The sequence below is a fragment of the Leptopilina boulardi genome, unplaced genomic scaffold (assembly GCF_019393585.1).
Source record: "Leptopilina boulardi isolate dan_hultmark-lab unplaced genomic scaffold, ZJU_Lbou_2.1 LbouV2_302, whole genome shotgun sequence".
In the NCBI taxonomy this organism is placed as follows: domain Eukaryota; kingdom Metazoa; phylum Arthropoda; class Insecta; order Hymenoptera; family Figitidae; genus Leptopilina; species Leptopilina boulardi.
In genome coordinates this window covers 580572-599197 of record NW_026137866.1, presented here as the reverse complement: position 1 = coordinate 599197, position 18626 = coordinate 580572, and the positions used below count along the sequence as shown (strand labels likewise).

The 18626-nt window shown below is 34.4% G+C and overlaps 1 protein-coding gene across 2 annotated transcripts in view; it reads right to left on the bottom strand.

Annotated features, from left to right (window-relative positions):
* The window catches only part of LOC127282706 (uncharacterized), a 162621-nt gene that overhangs the window by 132555 nt on the left and 11440 nt on the right, over positions 1-18626 (bottom strand). For both annotated transcript variants that reach the window (XM_051307140.1, XM_051307141.1), the window contains one exon: positions 2047-2114. The gene's annotated coding sequence lies outside the window, so the exon portion shown is untranslated. The remainder of the gene's footprint in view (positions 1-2046; positions 2115-18626) is intronic.

Sequence of the window (18626 nt, the reverse complement as noted above, 5' to 3'; positions counted from 1 at the left end):
TTACCTATATAAACAATTTTACAGAATTAAATGTAAATATCAGGAGAAATCTGAAAAATTTCAATTCCCTATTATTTTTAAATATTGTTTATTTTATTCAAGCAAATTTTGTTTCAATATTTTTCGAACAACAAAAAATTGCAAACCGCAAATGTATTATTATACCATTTTTTTTTTGTTTTGTTATACATTACGTTTTTTGTAACACATTAATTTAAAAGTATCAAATTGATACCAAAAATATCAAATTGATATACAAAATTTGTATCAATTTAATATTTTCAGTATCAATTTGGTTCAAGTAACTGATTATTTGAATCAAATAATTTTTTTATCAGTGTAAAGAAAAATTTAAAAAATTTGTACTAAATATAATTCTTTTTTAGACAATTATCATTTATCAAATAAACATTTAATAGAAGTTCATTCTAAACGAATTTTCAATTAATAAATTCTTTAGTTATCGAATTTGTCTTTGGCAAAATTTTGGTTTTATTGCATTTCTCTTTACACAATTTTTTATTTAAAATAATTCGTCGTTATTAAAATTCTATCAAATAACAAAATCGGATAAATAAAAATTCGGACATTTCTCCGAATTCGGTAACTTTTAAATAAAAAATTAAAGAAAAATTTTGTTAAATAAAAATTCGATACCAAATTTTTTTTGTTAATAAAAATTTATTAAGAAATAAATTCTATTATAAATCGAAAAATGAATATCTATTTTTGTTTCGAAAAAATTATTTTTCTTTACAATGAAAATTCTCTACATTGATTTTTTATGAGAAATTCAATATTATTTTTTAAAAAAAATGTCCCATTTAATTAAAATTATATACAACTATATGACGAGGAGTTATTATTATAAATAATGAACAATATATCTTTTTCCATTGTGTGACAGTTTATTATATTGACTGGCATGCGTCAATATCGTGTCATTAATTACTGAGAGAGAGAGAAAGAGAGAGAGAGATTTCGAATGTTTTGACTTTTAAACAATCCCCATGATCGTCTATTTAGGTGAATCAAATAAAGTGGCAATGTATATACATACACAACACTGAATACACACACAAACACATACATGTAAATTTAAACTTAACGCAATGTGTGCTTTATGTATGTAAAATTGAATTACGGCTTAAGCCGTCGTTGCAGCCGTTACAGCAACCGCGCTAATTGATAATCGGGCCGCGGCTGGCTTTTCTCCCTTCCATCCAATCTGCCCCCCCCCCTCCACCCCCTTCCTACAAACCTTGTCCTACGCGGCACAAGGCTAATTGGCTGATCACGTTGTGATTTAAATGTGAAATTCCGTGAGTCGCAAATTAAAGCGAATTACGACCGATAAACTAATTAGTGAATAAAACCGATCGGGTGCGATCTGGTTGACGCTGTATGCATATATAGAGCACGCGCGCGCGCGACGCGAGTCATCGCCGATTGTTTCTAAAGCTCTGGGATTCGTCCTTCCTAAAGTCCGCCAGTTAGTCTCGTTATAAAGTCAATTTGTTGTATATTCCAGATACTAATTATGAGAGCATTCACGTTAATTAACGTGAAAAAATAAAAACAAATCCGAATCAGGGTTAATGAAATTGTTTCATTATTTCAATTAGTTTTTTTTATAATCGAAACGGGATTTTCATTTTCGAGAGATAAAAAAAAGGGAATAAAAGAGTGAAGTGCACACTTTATATCTGTACGATAAACAAAGGGAACTATTTCTAAATAATCACATAAAGTAATTATTAAAACAATGACTTTTGTTGTCTCATATAAATTTTCCAAACTTTTTACCGTTTGTAAAAGTTTATGAAATTACCAGGAATTTTTCATGATTAATTATAATATTTATATACGGAATGTAATATATAAAATAATTGAACCTGAATAAATAAAAAAAAAAAAAGTTCGACTTGTACTTTAGTAAATTCACGTATATCTCAGTATATACAGTGATTGGAAGGAACTTTTTTTTTACCGATATCAGTTATTCAAATATTGAAGAAAAGTAGCTTCAATTTATCATGTATTTACCTTGTTCTTCAGCAATGTCGTTAAAAGGGTGCCTTTTCCGTGTACACGTTGGAAGAATTTGCAAGTATCTGTAATAGAGAGAAAAAAAAATTAGATCTTTTTCAAACATGATTTTTATATAATAAATTAAAATTAGAATTAAAAACCAAAAATAAATTTAAAAAAACCTTTTTTACAATTATTTTTCTCATAAATGAATCATCGATATAAAATAAAAGAAGTTGGAATTATTCTCTTTCGACATTGAAGAGAGAGATAAAGGATCAAAATTTAATTTGCTCAAAACGTGTTTGCAGCAGGTGTGAAGGAAAACTGTATATATATAGTATCGGGTTTTCAAGCCCTTATATTTTCCGCTTACTATCGTATATCCGGCGCAAATAAGCGTGCACTCCGAATGTATAAAGTGGCCCTCTGATTCAAGTGTATTTTCAAGAAATAATTCAAGAATAATGAAACAAGTATATATCGATAAAAAAAAGAATTTAAAAATTAGAATTCAATAATCTCGAGGAATTTTAATTTGAAAAAAGAACTAAAAAATACGAAACGAAATAACTAGAATTCTTTGAATTATAGCTAAGAGCAAATAACTGTCCTAGCAGCTTATTGGCTATAATGCCCTGGGTTACAAGTAGACAACGCGTTTCTCAAAGAGAGTATCGCACGATCGATGAATCTCGTGTGTGTATTAGCAGATAAATAATCGACAATCTATATATCGATAAACATCGAGTTACAAGTACTGATCGATTGGCTGCTTTACTCTCCTATCAGCAGTTGATTTCATACCCTGGAAGTATGTATGCCATGCCAAATGCATTCTCGTGATCAAATTTCACAACACTCTACAATGAAAAGCCTTCATTATTGTATATTTCAAATTTACGATTAAATAATAATTTTTAAAAATAAAATCATTAAATATCTAAAGCCATCAAAATATTTATGCTCTTCGGGAAGATTCAAGGTATAATGCTTCAAAAGCATATTAATCACTAAATAATTGTTTAGCCAATAAGTTTGAAAATACCCTAGAGAATTAAGTTCCTATAATAAATACATTGATTTATGTATATCTAAAATAAGTTTTTAATGATGAAAAGCAACAATTTCAGAATGACATTACTATTGCAGAACCACATGATTTATGACGTTCTGTTTAGCGGAATATGGAGAAAAAAAAAACAAGAGAAGTATAACATGTGACGTGTAATGAAAACAGTTGCACATCCCAATGCGCGGTATTTTGAAAACCCTCATTTCTATGTACGTGTCATATTTTTATGTCCGTTATCTCTTCTTTTTCTTTTTACAACATCATATTGAAACGCACAGGGAGGGAATTTCATCCCTCTACTGTACTATATAAAAAATGCATTATATTTAAGAAAGTCAATAGCAGTAGAAATTTTATAACTTGGAAGAGATAATATATCCTGAAGTGTAAACAAGAAACATGTTTTTTTTTATAAAGCATAAAAAAGGGTCCTTATTGCACAAAAAAAAAAAAATTAAGTATTTGATTTTTTTTCCCCCTGTGTGTATCATCACGAATCTGTAGTTGAGTAACAGGAAGATCTTTGCACACAGCATACAAATAAATAAAGCCAAAAGGAGGAGGTAGTCGCGTGACCAGGCGGTTCGGGCGCTGGGGCATAACGTGAGTCTGTGGATCGATTCAGCCGAGTCGAGTTGCGTCGCACCGAGTCGAGACTGCGTTACGGCAACAGGGGTGCGCAAACCGAGGATCAAAAATTCCGTATTTTTTTTTGTTTTTATTTTATTCAATCAGTTCCCTAATTCCTCAAAAAAAAAACCCCTTTTTTCAAATAATATACACCTCTCTTATCTCAACTGTAAATAATCCCCATTTTGATCGATTCAAAAAAAAGAGAGTATACAAATCTGATGAGAAGCAATTTGGGGTAATTAAGCGAACCTTGTTGCGTGGTAGGATTAGAACGGCTTTAATGAAGGAAGCATTATTCCTGATGTGAATTGTGAAACTGTCGCATATATTCGATGCCACACACATATACACGCGTATGATAATGGTGGGCTTTTCTCACCACGCCGAATGCTGCCTCCAGCGACATGTGAAGGGTTTCAAAGTTTAAACCAGAAATTCCTGGGATAAATTCATGCGCAAACAAATGGATTACATTTTTTTTTCTCCTTCCATCATTTGTAAGATGAAAAACAAATATACATTCTAATCAAATTCTCCTTTTTTTAGACAAAAAAAATGCTTTTGTATTATGTCAAGAGAAATTCTTGACAAACTCATTTAGAGAATTTCTGACGAGACTGATATTGCCATTGTATCCTTTGCTTTTCAAGTTGCATTTCTTTTCAGGGAGAGAGAGAAAAAGGAACCAAGTGCTAAAGCTGAGCATTATCTCCACCACACTTGTGCAATAGCGAACACCAGCCGCGTTGGAGACGCGTCTGTCACATGCAATAACGTAAGACAACGGAAGCTTTATGGCACAATGAACGGGGGAAGGAGGGACACGTTTCTACCCGTGCATCGTATACATTCCGTACAGCGGCCGCCATCGTGAGATGCATTGATATCTATACACTATAAATGCAACCCCAAAAGGATTCCCAAGATAATTCTGATCAAATTCTAATTCCCTAAGTATCAATACAAATAATAATTATTCCAAAATCAAAAATTAACGCAAGAAAATTATAAACAGCAAATTAGTTTGATTCAGGTTCATTTTGGAAACAAGTGAATTAATTCTTTGATCAATAGAATCTATTTATCACATTAGATTACAGTAACAGTACATCCCATTACCTAATACATACCGACAAAGCTCACCGATAAAGCTATGCGATATTCACTATCGTGAATTCCTATCTTCGTCAGCAACGGTGCCCACTTTCGCAATAGTCGCAGATGACGTTGCTTGTCCATTGTTCCAACAAAGCGATTAGGTGTGTTCTGCCCTTATCTAGGGGGTACTATTTCGAGTACAGGACAATGACGCCAACTCCTCAGGTCAACCCCTTTCTAAATTGATGTCAATACTGCGCGATTTAATAACAGATTCTCTTCTATAATACACCATATACCGAACAATACAGAAAAAAAATTTTCAACCATATATCAAATTCGAATACAAATTTCGGTTTTTATCTCCGACAATAGATTAATATTTCTTAAGGGATTTGAAAAATATAAAAAAGAAGCTGTTATATGAATTATGTACCTATATCTGTAAATCCGAAACGTATGGAGAAATTTTTAGAAAGTTTTGCAAGCCCACTCGTTTCTAATGGAGAATGAAACAATTTTCGTTTCGGGCGACGGGCTTATTATAATCCTCGCGTATATCTTGTCGTTGCGAACCCCCCCCCTCTCTCTCTCTCTCCCTCTCTCGCTTATACGTTTATTCCTCTATTCTCTTCGCCGTGACAGAACGGATTATCGTTTCGCCCCATCGAGGTGACCGAATTATCGTTTCGGGGTGGGAAACACATACAAGGGTGGTGTTGGACCTTTTGCCCAAACCAGGGATCATAAAACCCTTTTGCAATCGCTATTCCTGTGTACGATAAATTAACGGTGATCGTGTTTCGCGATACAATCAGCGACTCACATTTTCCGGATTTGATAACGTTCGAAAAATATATATTAAATATTCTAATATCGATAATGATGATTTAATAGAGTAACTAGTTAAATTTTCATTTTATATATTAGTTTGTCTTTATAATAGTTGGTAGTTAAATTTTTTACACTTCAATCGATAGCCGATCCACATGGTCACGTATTGCTGACTATACAATAACTCGCCAAGTGTGTCATGAAATTTGCAAACTACTTCCATTTCGGAATTTAGTGTCGAACCAAACCCCCTATGGAATTTATAACCTAAATGTGTGCAACGCTTTAAAGGAAGCTAATATATTTATGTATAACATCAAAACTAAAAAAAGACACATAATTCACATGTTCTATTGACTAGAAGAACTAATTCCTTAACCTTCCACCTCTACTTAACTTGATTGAGTGTTATTCATGATCGCTTCCTCTCTTGATATTAGAAACTAAATATAATTTTTTTTCAAACAGTAATTTATGAAAAAAGAAATAGAAATGGAAAAAAATGGTTTTTGGACCAAGATTCGAGTATTAGGTTAAGCTTTGCTCATATAGTAATGCACGTGTACTTGTAACAAGAAACGAGAGACATGGTTCGAGCAGCGGCGCATCACGTTAGTCCGAATCCTGCGGGATAAAACCAACCCCAATCCTCAACGTAGCCAACGCGAATCCTCCCGCCTCATCCATGTCTAGTCGGGCCAATCTCCACTTTCCTCTTTCTCTCTATCCCCCATTTTCCCTCCTTCTTCCAAACCCCCCTCAAAAACCTAGGTATCCTGACCCCATCTGACTAGACACCCCTCCAGCCACGAACAAACGCTCGGGGCTTAAGCTTCCTGAATATTTTATTTACTCACTGCTGCTTTTTCTACTACCACTACTACTACTACTATTCTCTTCTTTTCTTTCTTTCACAGTTACACCGCATACACTCTTTTCTTATTTCTACATCCTCGAGTGTTTGCTTTGCTGGCTTTTTTCCTTTCTCCTAATCGCGTGAATTTGTCTTAAACTGAACGAACTCTTGTTCAATGATTCAATTTCAGTGAATGCTTCCTGAAACAAGTTATACTGTATTCGACAAGCAAAAAAAGGGAACAAAATGGTTTTGGTCGAAAATATATTTGACAACCGGAAACGAATTTCACGAGAAAGAGTTTTTTCTATTTTTTAAATACTAAACAAAATTATAAAAAAAGGCCATCAATTTGGAAAATTGTAAATACAAATTAAAATACTATTTGAAATATACAAATTGTTACAATTATAGAAAATTCCAATTTGCCGAAAAAAAAATTCCACATTATCAGAATTCAATCAAATAAAAGTGCTTTTAAAATTTTCAAACGTAATTTTAATTCAATTCTATAAAAAAAAGGGGGATAATTGAAAGTCGATATGACCTGATTTTATAAAAAGCGTATATATTTTAAACTATCAAAGATTGACGTTTCTCTCTTCTTTTTTTTATTCCTTTTATTCGGTAATTTTTTATACACAACTTAAAGAATTTATCTTCCACCAAAGGCGAAAAGAAAAGTGTATTCTTAACTCGTCTGAGCACCACTTGGAAAATTGAAAACCGAAAGAATGAAAATATTGTTTCAAGACTGAGTTGATGGCATGAAAATAAAACTGATAATCGCCTTAACTGTCGAAAAGTGTGTGAGAGTGAGAGAAGGCATTCTTCGATTTTTTCGTAAAAAATCATTAAAATGTTTTTTATATACATAGTTATTTGCGATAGTGATTAAACGAAGGATATTGTCATTCGTTATAAGGATGTTTAATCAAACCTTGAACAACATCAAATATCGAGCGAAGCTTTTTTTGTGGTCTCAACTGTAATCCCAAAAAAAATTCAGAGCGGAAGGTAATCTGGTATATGAAAATTACCTCTCTGGCTTTCCTGCAAAATATCTCACAAAAATATATATCAAAAGAATATTTTTCATGGGCAAAGGTTTTTTCTTTCGCCTCATATTTTAATATACATATGCTCTTGTAAATCAGTAGTTTTTTTTTAAACAGAGAGGGTAGAATAAGATGAATAGGTTTTTGTTGATACATTTTTCAATAATATTTCTTCGTTTGTGGCTCTTTTTGTAGTTGAGCTTAATCTTCTCCTATTCTCTCTTTTCAGAGTCTTATTCTCTTTATTTGACAGAGCGTTGAGCTTTCACCTTCATCCCCATTTTCCAGCGCGTCTTTCTTGCCACCCACTCGTCACACCCTGTTAAAGCATTCCTAGTCGCCTGTATTTGCATACCAGATCGCGCAAGGTGATTTTCCTGCTCTCTCTCTCTTTCTTTCTCTCGGGAAAGAGTAGGTCTCTTCGATCTTCGAACTCAAATTTAAAAGGGCTCCTGTACGCTTTTCTCTCCTGGCTTAAAAGCATCATATTTTACGTCCACCTTCGCGCGCTTTTCTCTCTCCGCCTTCTTCTTCTTCTTCTTCTACTTCCATACCATCTCTCACCGGTGGTGTTCTTTTGTTTTACTCGTAACACAGAGTCTCTTGAAGCAGAGGGCCAAACGAAGCGGAAGATTTGCTGCTCCCCTATTTCTTTTCATTATCCGATACAGTAGAAGAGGTTATATAGCGCGACACATATATACATTAAATACGCACACACACGTAAAAACTTTTTTTCCCACACCGTGTGAAATGGTAAATTGCTCTTGCGCGATATTGCAATTTAAGTCTTGGGGATTTTCACTTCACTTTAAAAGTCAGTCGAAAACTTGAAATGAAGTACAATCATTTTTTTTTCGGGAAAATAAAATTCCTGAATTTTTTTTTTTATATTTGTTATTAGTATTCTATTTTTTTCCCTCCGCATTCTACCACCTTTCTAGCTTTTTAAACCCCATCCAGAACCTTTTCATTTCACCGCTGTTTTCCTCTGACCCACTCAGTGCTTTTCCCAAAATACTATATTATTTTATTCTACTTTCCTTTGGCCCATTCTATGCAGCTTGTGAATTAATCCCCCATTTCATTCCATTTAAAACTATTTTCCTGCTTTATATGTTCTTTAATCCGACTATTTCCTAATATAATGCATTTGGGTTAATAAATTCTGGAATTTACTTTTCGGGAAAGCTTTATCGGATACATTAAAATTATTAGACTTTCATTTATATTCGCATTAAAATACGATAATAATCAACAATTAAATATGCATATATATTTTTAGAGATTAAATATTTAAAAATGAAGACATAAATCGTAAGATAATTTTCCATGAAAAAATCGTGGAATAAATTATACATTAAATTACCAAAAATTTCCAGAGATTTCATCAGCAGATGTGAGATAAGCGACAAACCTCTATAGAAGATGGTGCGCGCACTTCTGGCATACAACGAATGAAAAGAGAGAGGACCAGGAGAGACGTAAGAAATAATAAACGAGACCATTAACTCGACGGTATTTTCTCACACGAGTAAAGACGTGGAGAAGGAGAGCGAAAGCCCTGACTAAGTCCAAAGAATAAAAAAAAAAAAAAAAAAAAAGAAGGCATTTCCTCACTGTTCCTTGCATTTTCTTATATTCTTTTTTAAGTCTCAAAAAATTTTCACCCATCGTTATTCATTTCTGTATAAAATTTTTATATTCAAACCAATGTTTTCAATAGAAGAAAACCATGTTTCTCTCTTTTAAAAAAAATGCATTAAAAAAAACCTGATATAAACTTTGTAGACTGTTTTATACTCTTGAGGTAAAGATAAGAATTTATGATTGAAAGTAACGTGAAGGTTCACCTCTTTTAGAAAACAATGTATCAATATTTCAGAGAGAAAGAAAATAATCTTTTCTTACACATACATGAAGAATCAATATATGATTTTATGGTTATCAAATACTCTCTCCCTCTCTCTTTTTTTTATTAATACAAAAAACACATCTTATTCTCAAAGTTAGAATTACTTAATCTGAATTTAACGCACGTTCTTCAAAGGGTTCCTCTATCAGCAAGAAATCACGATAAAAAAGAAAATATTAGATACCGCTTTCGTTACAACCCATTTTACCTGACTCTCGTGTCATAAAGTATCTTCCGATCAGATAAAATTTTATAGCAACGATTAACGTTAAAGAAAAAAATGACGATACATTTTTTTTTATATTTTGTGTCCTAAAATCCAAGATGTTAATAAATTTTTTTTTTTGACTTCATACCGAAAAACTTTTCATTACAAGATATAATCTTTTGATAATAGAAATAATATGATTTTAGTTTCTCTGAACGCTAAAGATAATATCATAAGGTGACAAATGGAAATGAGATTCTGTCTAAATAATATGATTTTACTGGGATAAATCGGTAGCAGCAAATGAGATAGCCACTTGAAGGTAACTACGTGAATTCTCAGTACACTTCAACTATTTCCTTCGTTACCGCAACAAGGATTTACCCACTTCTCTCTCTCTCTCTTACTCTATACGCTCGTTAGAACTCTCGTCGACCAAGTTCCAGCAAGCTCCACTCTCGATTCTAAAAGAGGGTACCCGCACACTTTGAATGTCTACACATTGGTATATAGATAGGGAGGGCAAAGAAAGGGGTTTTGCAAATTGTATATATATAACAGTATAGATGTGAACAAAACCTTTACATACGAACAAGAGAGAGAGAGTATCTCTCTATGCAAAATCCTCTTTCGAAACTTGCATGTAGATCTCTTTCTCTCTCCTATCAGTTGACGAATTTTCCAAGAGTAATTTTATTCTCAAACTTGGACCAAAGCGAAACCCAAACGCCTCCTTTTCCCCCCCACCTTCAAGACACCGTTCAACGTTGCACTTAACACGTTATATATGCAGAAGATGTTTCCTTGAAATCTGTCTTCCCTCTGACGTTCTTATCTTTGTCACGTGCATGCATGTTCCATCTTGTATTTCATAGAGAGATATATACATTGTCTGCTATAACAAGATGCATTTGAGCGAAATTTCAAAGATATGAGAGAGAAAGAGAGAGAGAGAGGATTGAGCTTGCGAAAGCGAATAGAATATTGATTCTTTCATACAAGAAAATTTTCAACTTCTCCATAAGACAAATTAATTTCTTTTGAAATAAATTTTGCATTTCAAGAATTATTTGATTGTCTTATTTTTTAGTAAATAAATTAAAAACTTAACTTTGTTGGAAATAGTTCCATTAAAGTTCATTTCAAAGCAAATATGGATAATTCTGTAGATTGAAGATGCTTCTATCTCAATGTGAACGTTACTCATTTCTCTCTTTGAAGTTAATATTATCGACAAGGTATAAACTAATTTTCATTTTCTCGCTCGGGTTTAATCGGGCTGAAATAGGACTTTTTTGTGGCCCCGATTCCCTGTTGCATGCGAATTTGGATCTTCGCGACGTGGGCCCTTTTAAAATTTCTGCACGGAATTACATATTTAATTCAAAATCCGCAAAAGATTTTCGCATTGTATAAATATGTAAAATATATTTCCTTTAGTTGAAAAAATAATCTCTTTTCTCATTTGTACTCGCAAATAAAACAAAAAAGAAAACATCAATCTCAAAACACTAAAATCCCACCTATTAGTTATAGTCTTTCGCCGATATATCTCGAGAGTAGCGCATTTGTTGCCAAGACATTTGACCAATATCTCTCCCTCAAGTTTTTCCTAGAAATCGCTTAGATTTTCATCTCTGAATAAATTATACCGATAAGAAAAAAAAGTCGTATTTTTTTTTTTTTAATGTTAAATCAGTCAATTGCAACAAATAACTTTTTGACAAGTTATTTTGAACGTTTGGATGTTCAACGATGCGTAAAAATCCGCAAAAAAAAAAACTATATAGAAAAAGATAGATTCAATCAGAAAAATTAGCCACGAACGCGATGAAGCGATCGATCGAGTGCTCTTCGCGGTTGGACGACTTTTCGACTTTCGTCTCTCGAAATCTCTCCTTTCTGTGTGTGTATGTGTGTGTGTGTCTCTCTTTCCTTTATCTCATCCTCGTATTTGCTTCTCTTTCTCGTCTGTTCGAACGTGCCCTCGCAGAGTTGCTTCATCGAAATTCTCTTCGCGTTAGCTCGGCAGAAAGCAAACCCATTCTAGGGTGGTCTCTCCTTCTCCAAACCACCCGGTTCTTCGTTCATCCTCACCCTTTCCTTTTTTTTTCTCTCCTTTCACTAATACTAATACATTTTACTATCTATGTACAACCTCCTCTTCTCTTTTCGAATCTTCTGGGGATGAGGTCAGTCTCAAGGTCCAAGAAACAGTCGCCAAAGAGGTCGGTTGTTCTTCAAGACAAATATTATTTTTCAAAAATTGGATTACCGTTATCGGTACCCGCCAATACCTTGAATTTTGCGCGCAATATATATATATAAACTTTTCTCTGCCCCTTTAACACCAACCGCACCCCAATGCGTTTCATTGCCACACTACTTCGGACCAATATCTCGCTCTTTCTCTTTTCCTTCTTTTCTTCTCTCACCCTCCTTCAACTTTTATTTTCCTTCTCTCTTATCTTTTTTTTTTATTTTCTTTTTCCTTTTATCCAATGTACATCTCTGGAGCTTTTCGATCTTTTCGAGTCGACGCCACCGAGCAAATATTTGCCGCGAAGGCGAGAGAGAGTGCATGGTCGGAAATTAAAAAGGTATAATTCGACTTGGTCAGCAGCAATGTCTTAGAAGAATTGTTCGTTGCTGGCTTTTTTTGTCGTCTACAGGCAACATCGCTTTTTCAAAGGGTAATTTAATTACTTGAGAGAGAAAGATATATTTCAAAAAAAACCATTTAATTTTCTCATATACGTGTTTCAATTTTCAATATGTAAAAATCAGATTTAAGACAATTATTGCGTTCACTTCTTTTTCTTCTCGGATGAGATTCAAAAATTTAATAAGGTTGGGCAGGATTTTAAATTTCATTTATAATATTCAAAAAGCGAAGAGACGTTCATAATTTTTACCTCCAGCATGTTAACGGCGTAATTCACGTCAGGTTTATAATGAGATTCGTATAAGCAATACCCTGCGGCTCCGCTTTAATTTATGGTGTATAACACTTTAAGTAGGACGTGCAACCCGAGAGATTCCGTGCTAAGACCTATTTTAACAGGTAATTGCAATGTGCTTGTATATTTATAAAACCTTTTAATACGCAGAAGATTTGTAGCAAACGCTACTTCGCTTTTCCTAATATAAAGCACTTACAAGTTCACAAATTTTCCCTTTATTCCATAACTACTTATATTCCAATATTTAATAAAATCTAATATTTTTTTTTTATCAAAAATACAAAATAAAAATACCAGTCGTAAAAATTAGGGTAATTTTTCTTTATAATAAACACCCTCCACTATATTTTCTCTCTCACGGATTAAATTCGTAATTTCTCGTTATTAAACGGAGAAAATAATTCAAGATTTTTCTAGATATTAAACAAAATTTGTGTTCTAGACAACTTTTTTCTTTTGGTAAATAATGAAGAGGAAGTTTGTACTTAGTTCCATTAACGATGGATATATAGGGGGGCTTTTATGCGTAACAAAAGGATCGACCATAACTGCGCGAATATAATCCCCCACTTTTGTCCCCAATAATATACGCTACTGACTGCGGTAGAGATTATCGCAACTGCGTTACGGGTCAGTTCCATCATTTCGTTAAATTCAATATATAACAGAGAAAATTTAACCCTCCCGAGAAAATTGAAATTCGTTTCAAAGAACAAACTCGGATATAACGGTTATCAAAGTTTATTTACCATAAAGAGAATATCGGACACCATGTCTTCGGTACGGTCCTCTCTTTTCTACCTTCTCTCTCTCACCCTTTTCACTGTACACTAGTTGTAGAATAGGGAGTCTCGTAATATCAGGATTAATGCGCACCCTTATGCTTTAGCCCTATACCAGTTTATAGAATTCTACCCCAGATTTCAGGCCAACAACAATAAAGATGTGGATTGCATGTATATCTGTACTAAAAAAAAATTGACAACTGAAGATTATTTTTAAATGAGCCAATTGACAGAAAATTTCAGGATTTAAATACACGGAGAAAAAAGAAATGTTGTGGTTACTAAAAATTAAGTTCACACAACAATTTCGGATTGTCAATATAGAACTAGCAGTTTTATTTGTTTTTGGGACAAAAAAAATTGTTAAAATGAGATTGTTATTAAAACTATTCGGATTGTTCGGTGAACAAACAGAATTGTTTGATGAACAAAGAAAATTGTTATGGAACAGTTGAAATAACAAAACTAAATTGTTAAATTGGCAATACAATTTGTAGTATTAACAAAGCTTTGATCCGTCTAATACAATTTGTGCAGTTTCTTCCTTCTAAAATAATCGATAGCAGATTTCCGTACGTCATATCACAAGTTTCATTTGCATTAAAATCTGTGGAACATGCAGCTTCTGAATCAAATTCTCTTCAATAGATTTCTCACTTTAACCGGATTCATTATTTAACAACACTTTGTCATTTAAAAAAAAACTAATAATAAAAGCAAAAGTGGCACATGTGCCAGAAGCAAACGACGCGTCGATCTGAACGCAGTTTGCGAGAATTGAAGATGATCACGTGACATCGAACAATAAACCTGTCAGCTGAAGAAATCCGGATTGTTCCATCAGTTTGCTTCTTCAACTATACGAAATTGCAAACTAAACAAAACAATACATTTGTATTGACAACAATCCGAATTGTAATATTAACATTTCGAATTGTAATGTCAACAAATCTACTGACCATAATCACCTCAAAAAGGTTCTAATTTGCACCATAATTTTCTGTTTAATTGGCAACAGGTAATGTTGTAACGTATACATCAACACAAATACACGCACGCATCCGCCAGGTACAAGATTCGATGTTCGTTTCGCGGTTCAATGACGAAGACAGACCCCGGGAGGATCCTGATTTCGGGGTTAGGTTAAGCTCTGTGCTTGACAGGTATAACGTGGTACGCCCATCTGGCCAGGAATGTATATACACGTCGAAACCATAACCTTGCCTGGAGATCCGGCGATCTCGCATCGCCGATCAATTCGTTCGTGCATACGTTGAACAGGCTAATTTCGCGTCTGCTATATATCCCAGAAATGCCGTAGAATCACGATGCCATTTACATTCGGTCCGAGTTTGAGGCACTTGTCTTGCACTCTCTCTCTCTCTTTTCGCTCGAATTATTCCACTCGTATTTCCGCGGACTATTCGTGTAACAGACACTGCATAAAACTCATTACTTCCAGTGATATTTCATTCTTGATAAAATTTCTTTCGAGAAATAAGAAATATTTCTATTGAGAAGAAGAAGAAACAGAAATATTTGAAATCACTATTAGAAAGTGAATTACACTATGGTTCTATTGTCTAATATTACGATTATGCCATTCATAGAACCAACAGTTAGATCGTGATCATTTCTATATCCATAGGGTGAAACACAATACCACTCATCAAGTAAGTATCAAGGTAACAAGGTAATTGGTTATATGTACAAGATGATGATTTCTCTGAAATGTTGCATACAGCAATATAACATCGAGCGAGAGAGAAATAGCATATACATAAATCTGTCTCTCACCTGCTCTATGAGGGTCCATTTAAGCGAAATTACCTTGTATTGATGTATTTTAGGCTGGCAATCTGCCTACGTTCTATGCTCAAGTGTTCGATATTTCAACCGTCTCAGCAGCTATTAGTTCCAAATGACTAACCCAACAATTATCGCATCTTAACGCCCAAGTAAAATTACATTGAAATTTTATTATTTTTCCCATATATAATCTAAAAGAAACTCACTCGCAAGTCAATCAAAAAAAATTCGATTCACGAGAATGGAAAATAATTCTGAAATCGAGGCAAGCATGCAAGCTAATGGTGGAATAATTTTCCGCAAAAGTGCCGTAAGTACATGAAGATAAGTGGCCAAGTCAGGCGATGCTGGTACTAAACTCGGAGAGAGAAAAAAAAGGCATTCTTTCTCGCGTGCACTTGACTATGTGTTACTTTGGCAGTCCCCATTGGCGACTTGACTATTTCAAAAGAGTCGCGAATAATAATTGTTCTCTGGATCGTTAAAAGAAGTTCTTTTTCCGGGGACGCATTTTCTCTCTCTCTTATTCAAACTTAAGTCTAGGTAATATTGCGACGTCGGAAATACTTGTTACTGGGCAAGGTAACGTGTTGGAATTATACGCAAGTTTGCCACAAGTTCGAACAAGGAGCAAACATGTATACACATATACTAACACAAGAAACTGGAGTTGGTCGAACGTTGCATGCTTCGCGAGATTGTATAATGACATAATATTCATAGTGCACGCTTATGCTTGCGAGTAGAAGGTATAATAAGGGTGTCGAGCAACCCACCCCTCGTCTTCTCTGGAAAATGTAAACTAGGGTGAATGGCGTTTGGGATAGCAGTGCCACCTTCACAGATTTAATTCTTCCCGCTAATAAAAATTCCTCTGCATTATTATTATTATTATCTTTTTTACTATTTCATTTATATTTACAAATTACGGATTTCCATAATTTTGTTTCAAAAATCTAAATTTTTTGTCTAGAACTTCAATTAATTTCCCTAAGTGGATGGAAAGCGTTAAATTTAATCAAATTCTATCGATTAGAGAAAACAAAAGCAAGACCGGAATTTTGGATTGTCGAATCACTTTGCTTAGAGATTAGGGGGCAGTTCACGAGAAAACCACATCTGTCAAATATTCCCTGAGAATAAAGCGTAATATTATACACCCAGGGATTTCCAACAGAGAAGAGAAATACGCACTTGAAGTTTGTACGGAGGGAGCGAAATGAGAAACGAAGAGAAATCGCCGAGAAAGGGATGATGGGGAAGGGGTTTTTGAAGAAGAAGAAGGTGTAGGAGAGAATTGCGAAGGTCGAACGGAGGTGACGGGTGGCGGACACATTTTTAATTAAGACAGTTTCGAGGCGTAATTAATTTTACGATAGCGCCAGCTAACGACCGGCCCTACTCATTCGAGTTTGCCTGCACGTCGATCTTCCTCTTCAAAACCTCTCTCTCTCTCTCTCTCTCTCTCTGTTTCAAGACCTCACTCTCCCAACACAGCTATCAATGTTAAAACTTCTTATCCTTACTTTACATAAAATGTACTTTCTTACAATTTCTACAATTTCAGTTTCGTCTCTATTCCTACATAATTAAATTTCACAAATAAAACTATAATGCTAAAATAAAATGATCAAAGTATAAATTTTCTCTTCAAGATGAGAATTTTCGTCTCTTTTATATATTTTATATAGAAGAGGAGTTTATCTTTCCTCTAAAAGACACTAAGCTTTGAAGAGATCTGCTGAACAATTTATCTGCTATTAAAAAAACGAGCTGTTAAGCACCGCGTTGTAACAATGTATTAGCCAATAAAAGCGTCTAAGCATCGAGTTCTGTTTATGGACTGGTGCGCCCAAGTAAGAAACCTTATCCAGAACGATTTCTCAAGGCAAGCTTTATGTCCGACAGTATAAGTAAACTTGACCTCTACATTACCGCACAAGGTGGAGATAGTTACACTGGGCTTTAATCGGTTCTAGTTTACGGAAGTCATTCACTGTCTTAACGGATATTATAAATATATACTGCTCTGTCACAGAAATAAATCCAAAAAATTATAACTAAAGAATCAATACTATAAAATTTGGTTTGCACTACTATACACAATGCTATAAACTCGCAGACTTTGGTTCATTAGCGAGAAAACCACTTCGACTTTCAAATGAAGGAAAATGCCACTCGCTTTGTATTACGTTTTCCAGGCAAGATCTTGTGCGCTGCTCTCGACCTCTCTCTCTTTCTTTTATATCGTTAAAGCAAACCGCTTTCAGTGCCTTTTCCATTTGTTAATTCGTTATATATAGAAACATGGCAAAGTTGCTGCGCGTATTCACAAAACCACAAGAACTATAGTATGAAACGTCTGTAATGCTTCTGTGTATACGAGAAGATTGTGTCTCCTGGGGTCCTACAAGATAATATTTAGTATTCCCACGGCGTTGGCTGTCGCGGCTTATAATATTTCGCGTCATATTAATATTCCACAGGGAAACGGCACGCAGGAGAGAAACTCTCTCGGAACGTTTCTCCTGTATATGGCACAAGTGAGAACCCCTCACTCACTCTCCCTCTCTCTCTTTCTCTTTCTCTCTGCTATAGTTTACTCGTTGCATGCCATCTCCTCCCCCTTCACCCCCAACACACAACCCTATCCACACGATACTTGGGTACATGTATATCCTCCACCCTCTATCACGAAGAGACTTAACTAACGGTGCAGCTTGCAAAGCTCGAGCACGCATCTATTATGAGTTGGGCCGTCCAACCATCGAATTGCCTCGGGCGAAACATCCCTTCGACTACACGTATCTTCTCTCTATACATGTATATATAGTTCGACGACCTGCCCTAGGATTTGAGAGCAGGACATCGTGAAAAATTAAACACCAAAGAAACTCTAATTACAATTTATTCTCGAATTACTTGTATTTAACACCGAACTATTTCATTCCCGTGAAGAAATTTTGCTAGGGCCCAGATTGGGGCCTAATCAGACTGCTCTATTAGGAAATGAAACGCCGCGCCTGATGTGGCCCTGATTAGGAAATCCACATTTCGCCCTAATTTGGCCCTGATCAGCATTTCATTACCTACTAGAGACCTATTAGGGCAATTTCTACACGGATTTCTAAATGTTCACGTACACTGAGACTTTTTATTTTATAATTTATTTTAAAATCGGCAAAACTGTTTTTTTTCGACCTAGACGCATCTCCCTTACGTATCATAAATTCAAAAAATACTACTCTAGATTAGAGTATTATATTCACAAAAAACGAAACATTTTTAAATTATTAAAAACGTATATATGTAATGTATTTAAAACCGGATATGCAATTCAAAAAAAAAATTAAAGTTATTC